The sequence below is a fragment of the Gossypium arboreum genome, chromosome 10 (assembly GCF_025698485.1).
Source record: "Gossypium arboreum isolate Shixiya-1 chromosome 10, ASM2569848v2, whole genome shotgun sequence".
Lineage (NCBI taxonomy): Eukaryota > Viridiplantae > Streptophyta > Magnoliopsida > Malvales > Malvaceae > Gossypium > Gossypium arboreum.
The window spans coordinates 67,435,697-67,445,361 of NC_069079.1; the positions used below are offsets into that span (position 1 = coordinate 67,435,697).

Sequence of the window (9,665 nt, forward strand, 5' to 3'; positions counted from 1 at the left end):
TGCATAAAAAGTACTAATTTGTGAAAAGTGTAAAATGCGAGGTTAAATGTGTGAAATAAATGAAAATATGGACTGATATGAAGCTATATGAAATTCGGCTAGCATGAAATTAGAAAGAAATTGTGTAATTTGTGATTTTGTGAAACAAGGATTGAATTAAGAAAATGTGAAATTATAAGGGTTGATGTGTAAAATACCCCAAATTATGTGCTTTGGATGAAATTGAATGAATTGAGGAATAAAAGAGTTAATTTTGAATTTATATAGATCCTGAAAGAATGAAATCGGATTTGGATCGGGGAAAATCGAAAGTTATCGAGTAATGTAACACCCCAAACCCGGCCTAGAAGTTTGGCTCGAATCTGGCATGTCACATTGAAGTGTTTTTCGAAAACCATGTTTCCATTAAAAACCCTTCTTAATAATTAAAAACTTATACCCTTTTTAAACCTTGTTAGAAAACCTCGGCTAAATTACATTCTTAACAACTTTGTAAAAATCTTGGCAGTTGCAGAATTTAAAAAAAATTGCGGATACATGATGTTTTGAACAACAGTAGTTGCTTTGGAAAACCGTGTTCTAATCCTAGCAATTATAAGAACAATAAGTAAAATTTCAAATTTGAAATCCAGAAAATTACAACGGCTTTACTACAACCCACATAAAACATTTATAAGTAATAATCAAAACTATAAGATAAACAGTGTGTGTGGCTTCCTCCGAGCCCCTTGCAGCTCCAATTCGTCTAAGGCTGGAAATTACCTGAAAGGTTAATAAACGGGGTGAGTTTACGAAAACTCAGTGTGTAACATAACCCAACCATAGCCCAAAACAGATCAAACCTCAAAGTCAGACTTATCTGGGCCTTGGCCCAGTACAAAATCAGAATGAAACCCATAGGCCTATAGCAGATACATAACAAATATATCATGAATGCAGAAATCCCAACCCAGAGCCATCCATAACACCTCCGTACTAGCCTTACACCATGTGAGGAGACTACTCGACCCACCCAACCGCTACACACCATAGAAATTACAGCGAGGCTTTCAGATATTGTGACGAAGTCACCAGATACAGATATTGTGACGAAGTCACTAGAACAGATATATGTGGCGAGGCCACCAGATTGCAATGAGGTCGCGTAACGCTTCCTCCATCAATATAAACCCATGTCCCATGCAATGAAATAATATGTCATTGCATACGTATACAGAAACAGAACATCATGCTTTTCAGAAAAAAATAACCCTAGGGGTAAAATCATAATTTTAAATGCATAAGGGTATTTTAGTAATTATTACCTATTGCTAAGGTTTCATGCTCATTCTAACGTTTACCAAGTAATCAGAAGTACTTACCTCGTCTTTTTACCAAAGTGGGCCCATTGGCCCATTGGCCCGTTTTCGGCCCATTAAGCCCAAAAATACCGTTGTGCATGAAAATGCACACTTTACACTCTAATCATCCAAATGCACCATATTCATTAACAACTGTCTCATGAGCGCTCGCACGCTAGCGAGTTCACAAAATACCAACGTTTTGGTATTTCGGCTTTTACCGATTCAGTCTAAGGGAGGGTGTCGTTTACACACCTTGTTGATGACGATTGATGGCGATATCTCTCACGGATAATCCTACAATCGATCACTAACACATTAGACTTACGAATTGACGATAACCAACATAAATCCATGTCAACTAACCTAATCATCACACAAGTTAGTCATTTACGCACGAGGGGCAAAATAGTCATTTTACCCTCTAGGGGTAAATCGGTAGTCCTACCCTACCGGGGTATTTTAGTAATTCTACAACTTATCCACTTGGGCCTATGGACCCATTAGGACCACATGGCCCATTTCAGCCCATCGCGGCCCGAAAGAGCTGTCCTACTGCTAGAGTAATGAGAAATACACACATGTTAGGAGACTGCAGTTAATCCGCGCTCTAAACACTCTTAGCTGATGCCTAACCCAAATGAGCACATTACAAAGCGAAAGGGATCAGCCAAGAAGGGTATGCCTACTCTCTTCATGGTTCTCTCTATTTAAAGCCAGCTCTCCATATACTCTTATGTTAGCTTCCCGATGTGGGATCCCTTCATCATTAGAGTTTAAATTCAACACCTTGTTAGCAAAATAAATGCTCTTTGATTTCCATGAGTTTCGAACCCTGGACCTCCTTGCCAACTCTATGACGCCACCTTCCTGCCTCTTATGTGGCGCTACTTTGCCACTAGACCACAAGGATTTTTGTGGCACAATTTTCCTAACAATATTCTTAAGGCCTACCTACAACACCCAGGGTTTGATTCACCTGAAACCAAAATTTTTGCTAGAGTCCAGATTTGAACCCAGGACTTGTCCAACACTTCTCAGTACACTTAACCACTAAAAAAAAGCCATCATTAACGAAATTTACATGCACAACAAAATATTATAAGCTGCCTTCAACCACTCCCATGCTCAAGGCCCAAAACTTCTGGGCCCAAATTCAGGGTGTTACAGGTAATCGATCCAATTCGTCTATTCCAACTATTGGGTAAGTTCATATGCAAATAAATGTATTTGAATTGAATTATATACGTTTTATTATCATTGAATTGCTATGAATGTCAAACGAGCAAGTATGAGCATAAATTGACGAAGTTACGACATCTGAAAGTCTCGTACGAACCCTAGGAATAGTATAGGATATGAATGTCATGACATTAGGTTATCGAGATGTGATTACATGTAAGACCATGTCTGGGAAATTGGCATTGTATTGAGATTACGTGTAAGACCATGTCTAGGATATTGGCATCTTAATTGATTTCATGTAAGACCCTGTCTGGGACAGTGGCATCAATATGTGTTAACATGTCAGGCCATATTTGGGATATGGCATTGTATGATGAGCTAAGTGACTCAAGTATGTATGAAATTTACACGAGTATTGAAAAACGAAGTAATTGATGTGATTATATGTGAAATTGAATGAGTATTCAATATGAAATGTCTGTGTATCTATATGTGCAAATTCATCACTTACCTACTTAGCGATTCTAATTATGATATTGAACATGTGTATAATGAGAAAGGTTTTTGAACTTGAATGTGTTTAGCTATGTTTAGCATATTTGAATAGATATGTATATGTTTATATGATAACTTTATTTGTATATGGCTTAATAAGCTTTTAAAGCTTAGTTCGTGTGTTCTTTCCATGTTTTGTAGATTATCGAAGCTAGCTCGGACATTGGGGATCATCGGGAACCATCATCATAGTATCGACTACTTGTTGGTAATTTTGAAGCTTTGTATTTATGGTATATGACATGTATAGGCTAGTCAGTTGATGATATGTTTTGTGTTACGATTTTAGCCATGAGATTTGGCTTATTTTTGGTTAGAAATGTTGGTATGTATTGGTCATTTGAGTTGGCCTAAATAATGTGTTAGATAAGTTATTTATGTGATGTATATAATGTCTTATGTATGGCTTGATTATGGGATGTTGAAATAGTAAGTTATGTGGCATGAAATAGGTGATAATGTGATGATAGAATGCATATAGATGTTTGTAAATTGAAAAATATATAGGATTTTTCCTATATAAATTATCACCTTTTACATAAATTTTCTATTAAAACCAAGTAATTATTTAATAAATTAATGAAATATGTGAAAAAATAAAAAGCAGGACATAGAAATTATTAAAATGTGATTTTATGCTTTATTATATAGTTTTCATGCATAAAATGGCTTATTTTATATTAAATTGAGCATATTATATTTTTATGACATAAAGTGGGTCATGCATGATTAAATTAAATAATAAAATATAAAATTATATTTAATAATTCATTTTAAAACATTTCATTAATAATCGTGTTTTAATTAATTTAATTAAGTTGGCAAAATTTAATTCGTTGGTCCTCTAACTTACTGATTTATTTTTGGACAAGTCCGAGAGCTTTAATTTGATTACAAAACCGTTCAAATGGAGGGCCAAGTCAACCAAACATTTGGCTGAATATGGAGGTTCATAAACCATCTTTTGGTTTAATTACACAAGGTCCTTGAAGAGTTGAAGAAATCAAAGATTTGTCCGAAGATTTACTGGTGACCGAGTCTTAGTCCTTAGTTGTTGTGGCACTCAAATTGACCAAGAATCAAGTAAAATTAGCAACATTCTCTCAATTCATGGTCGGCCACCCTTGGAAGGAGTTATGAAAGATGGACACTCCTATTTTTAGCAAATTAGCTCCCATGCCTCACCTATAAATAAGAGCCACTTTGTCACTTTTTCAATCATCCCTCATCCCTCACTCATTCATCATTCTCTCCTCTCTCAAATCTCTTAGCTTTCTTAGCCCTCACACCTATGATCTTTTCATAAATATTTGGAGCAAATTAGCCTCTTATAGAACCCCTGGTCGGCCACCTCAGATAGCCATGAGCAAAGGAGCAAAGTGAATGAACAAAGGAGCCCTCATTATTCAGAGTCTTGGGTGACAGCCACTCTGAATTGGGTTTAATCTTTCTTACTTTAATTTAATTCAGGAATGTTTTCTATGTGTTCTTTGTTCTTGTTTACAACAATGATAGCTTAATTTTATTTAAGCTAGGATGATTGCTTTGATTTAATAATAATTACTTCATTCATGCTTATAATATTTGTGCCTCAATCGATCATGTTTTCAATTAAAATCAAGTCTGTATTTCGTTCATACGTTATTGAAATGAACCTAAATTAGCTGAGCGATCCTAACCAAATGATGGCTAATGGACACATAATTGAAATGTGCATGCTCAATTTAGATCCTAACCCGATTAAATTACAGGTTGCATAACATCCCTAACCAGGCTCAGTTATCTGCATAGTTTTTAGATTTGTGTGATTAAACTATTTCAAACCTAACACGTCCCTGTTACCTCGCACGAATACTAAGAAACCCTTAGTAAATAAGGATCAGTAAAATGCGTATTTACTAAGGAAAGGATTCCGAAAGGACCTAACATGGTTTCCAAACTCATGAAAGGTCGAGTTGCTATGGAATGTTGTTCCGAATATTGATAAGCATGTTGATAATAATTTGAGTTAATTAAAGTAATTGTCCTAGATTATTTATGTTATAATTGTTGCTTATTGTGTTAATTCTAGTAAAATCTATCTGATTCGTATAGTTTGCATACTTAGGATAATTGAATTAGGGATCATTACATTTAGTTTCATATATTTAATTTTTCATCGGTTCTCAATTATATTGTTTTTATTTATCAAATTGTTAATACACTTTTACAAATTAAGTGACTTAGCACAAATACAATCCCTGTGGAGACAATAATTCGATACTTACTTATTACTTGATAATGACTATGTACATGTAACGCCCCGTACCCGAGACCGTCACCGGAGTCAAACACGAGGTGTTAACGGACTTAATTCATTACTTAAACAACTCAAACAATTTATTTTTAAAACTTCTAGAGAAGCTGGCAATCTGCGTCACAGTCACTTAAAAATTCATATCTCGAGTTACGAAACTCAAAATCCAATTCCATAAATTTTCCCTGAAACTAGACTCATTCATCTATCAACTAATTTTTTTTTCTAGAATTTTTGGTTGGGCCAACTGGTACAGTTTATTAGTTAAAGTCTCCCCTGTTTCAGGGTTTGACTGCTATGACCTCTGTGTATTACGAATCAAATATCTCCCTATACAGAGTTCCAATTACTATGAAGTTTATTTATCATAAAACTAGACTTAATAAGGAATCTGTACATGTAAATAATAACTTCTAATTATCTTTGTACAATTTTAGGTGAATTTACAAAGTCAGAACAGGGGATCCAGAAATCGCCCTGGCCCTATTTCACAAAAAATTTTAAATATCTCATAAAATATATCTCAGTTACCTATTTTGTTTCTTCCATTTGAAAATAGACATAATAATCTTTGATTTCATAACTTATTCATCATTTAATTCTATTTCTACTATTTTTAGTGATTTTTCAAATTCACATCACTGCTACTGTCTGATTTTGTTTTGTGCTAATTTCACCTTTTTCATGATTTCCATGGAATAACTAGCATTTAGGCATACATAACACCAAACATGTCTTTGATTAGCCATTCCAACAGCTAATCATTATCAAGCATTTACATACCATTTATTAGCCATATCATAAGATCATACACACAAAATGGCTACGATGCTATACATGCCATACTCAAAATGAAACGTCTAACTATACCAAAATAATCCTTGTGATAGTGTGCGGGACCTCGGCGATTTTACGATCCCGAGTTAGCTTGACAAAACTATAAAAAGAAGGAAAATAAAGGGGGTAAGAATTAAGCTTAGTAAGTTTGCATGCAAATAAATAACAAAATTCATAAGAATTATCTTACTACTTGGCATGATACTACTTAATGCAACTTCATTAATTGTCATAGACATATTTAAAACTTCTTCACTTACTCACTTACTTAATCAAATTTATTAATACATTTTACTTACCTTTTTCCTTATCAAGCATACATGAACATTATGTACTTACCTTTACTCTTCTAGCATGAACTTGTCTTACTTTTTTAGTATAACTCGTCTTACCTTACCTTACCTTGATATTCTCTTTAAATTTTCCCGTTGAACCACTTGGAATACTAAGGATACACGGGTACCTTACCATTGCCATGACTTGTCATGGTCTTACGTGGTATCCTTTTGAAACTTACCATTTCCATGTCTTGACATGGTCTTACATGGTAGCCTTGCCTTATGAACTCACCAATGCCATGCCTTGGCATGGTCTTACATGGGACCTTTGCCTTATAGTAACTTATCAATGCCATGTCTTGACATGGTCTTACATGATTTCCTTGCCTTATAAACCTTACCAATTGCCATGCCTTGGCATGGTCTTACACGGTATCCTTAAACCCTAATGTCATGACATTTGTATCCTACACATTCCTAAGGTTCAACCGGGACTTTCTGAAATTTCTTCTCCGTCAATTCATGCTTAAGTCTTCTTTGAATAATTTCATAAAATAAATATACACATGATGGAAATTAACAAAATTAACATAAAATAATAGAATATTGCATTTATTTACCGCAAACTTACCTCAAAACAAAATACGATCAACTATATCGATTTAGTCCACTATCTTTTTCTTTCCCCGGTCTAACTCCGGATTTTGTTCTTCTTGATCTATAATAAAAAAAAAATTAGCTTATTTAATACTCACATTTATTAAAACAGTCCTTGACCCAAACTTTGGCAAAATTACATTTTTGCCCCTAAACTTTCACATATTTGTACTTTTGCCCCAAGGCTCGTAAATTAAACTTCATCGTATTTTCTTATGTTTTATGACATGCTGATCATTTTTCCCTTCTATGAAAACATCAAATTCACACTCTAACATTTACTTATGACTATTACGTATTTTTACCGATTAAGCACTTTTACTCGTTTTCACTTAAAACCGAGTAGCACAAGTTTTCTAACATAATTTAAAACTTCATATTCTATCATAAAACACCAAAATACACAAATTTCACCTATGGGTATTTTTCCAAATATGAATCCTAGGTTGAATTATTGCTAGAATAAGCTTAATAAAGTTATTGGGACTCCAAAAACGTAAAGATCATTAAAAACGGGGCTTGGAATCACTTACTATGGAGTTTGAAAGCTTGAAACAAACCCTAGCTATGGAGAACCCTTGAAATTTCGTCCTAATGAAGAAGATGGACAAAAATTGACCTTTAATTTTGTTTTTAATTCATTTTAATAACTAAATGACCAAAATGCCCTTACTACTAAACTTTCCAAAAATTCCATCCATGTCCAATTTTTGTCCATAGACTTAGCAATTGGTAAAATTGCTATTTAAGACGTCCGCATTAATATTCCAAAGCAATTTCATACTAAAAACTTCTAGAATGTAAGTTTTGCAAATTATTTGATTTAGTCCCTAATCTCAACTTAAGCACTTTATGCATAGAATTTCATCACGAAATTTTCACACAATCATGCAATCATATCATGAACCTCAAAATAATAATAAAATAAATTTTCTACCTCAAATTTGTGGTTTCGCAACCACTGTTCCGTTTAGGCCCTATTTCGAGATGTTACAATACACTTGCACAAACCCGAGCGTTACAAGTTTTTGACGCCGTTGCCGGGGATTGTCAACTGTTGCCATAGTCATTTTTTGTGAAATTATTTACTTTCAATTTGGTTATTTCTAACAGTCCTAACTTATTATTTTTAATTTTGTAATTTTCTTTCCAGGTGTATATGAGCATAGATCGAATTATCGATTCACTCCCAGTAGACCCTGAAATTGAGGGAACTTTTAGACAAAGAAGACGTGAACGAATAGCTCAGAGATAGAACGAGATGGACCATGGAAATCAAAATAAAGACCAAGGTAATGAAGCTGAACATGTACAAAATCCTATCCTTATTGTCGATGATAGGGATCAATGCATCAGACAATATGCTGTGCCGCTTTTCAATGAGTTAAATCCAGGAATTAGAAGGCCAGATATTGAGGCAACCTAATTCGAATTGAAACCAGTGATGTTTCAAATGCTACAAATGGTGGGCCAATTTAGTGGTATTTCCACAGAAGATCCACATCTCCACCTTCGATTATTTATGGAGGTGAGTGACTCATTCAAGATGGCCAGTGTGACTGAAGACGTACTGAGGTTGAAGTTGTTTCCGTACTCATTGCGCGATTGAGCACGAGCATGGCTCAATTCATTGCCACCAATTTCTATATCTACATGGCTAGAATTAGCAGAGAGACTTTTGGTTAAGTATTTCCCGTCTAGCAAAAATGCTAAGTTGAGGAACGAGATCACAACTTTCCAACACTTGGTTGATGAGTCTTTGTATGAGGCTTGGGAGAGATTCAAGGAGTTACTTTGTAAGTGTTCTTATCATGGGATTCCTCATTGTATCCAGTTGGAGACATTCTAAAATGGTCTCAATACACCTACAAGATTTACAGTAGATGCTTCTGCAAATGGTGCAATTTTGTCTAAGTCTTATAATGAGGCTTATGAGATCATCGAGAGGATCGTGAGTAAAAACTATCAATGGCCAACAAATCAAACAGCTTCAGGAAGACCTGTACTAGAGTTCATGAAGTTGATGCTTTCACTTCGTTATCAGCTTAGGTATTATCTATTTCCTCTATGTTAAAGCAGTTTACCACTAATGGTGCTAATAATTTTGCACCTCAGCCACTAAGTCTGTAACACCCCAAACCCGGCCTGGACGTTATGACCGGATCTGATGCGCCACATTGATGCGTTCAAAACATTCTATTACTTAGTTTGGAAAAGCTGAGTTGGTGTTGTAAAAGACACTTTTAAAGGTAGGTTAAAGTGAATAGAAGCATGCACCGGGTAGGAAACCAGGAAAAAGAGGAGGTGAGTCCGTCGGACTGCTTAAGTACCAAGCTCTTCCCGGATCCAATCCTAGACATGCACACCACCATTCCCACACTCTAACATCTCGTATAATTTTGAGAAAATCATTTGATTATGTCCGTCTTAAGAAAATGTTTAAGTTGAAAACGTTTGTTTAAAATATTTATTTCCTTGGAAAAACATTTACTTTGCGGAAACTTTATGCGTCATCGT

At 34.8% G+C, this 9,665-nt stretch overlaps 1 non-coding gene across 1 annotated transcript; it reads right to left on the reverse strand.

Annotated features, from left to right (window-relative positions):
* Positions 1-8,859: 8,859 nt before the first annotated feature.
* LOC128283217 (small nucleolar RNA R71) lies at positions 8,860-8,966 on the reverse strand. The gene has a single exon (XR_008273559.1). It is a non-coding gene; the product is annotated as a small nucleolar RNA R71 (small nucleolar RNA).
* Positions 8,967-9,665: the final 699 nt, after the last annotated feature.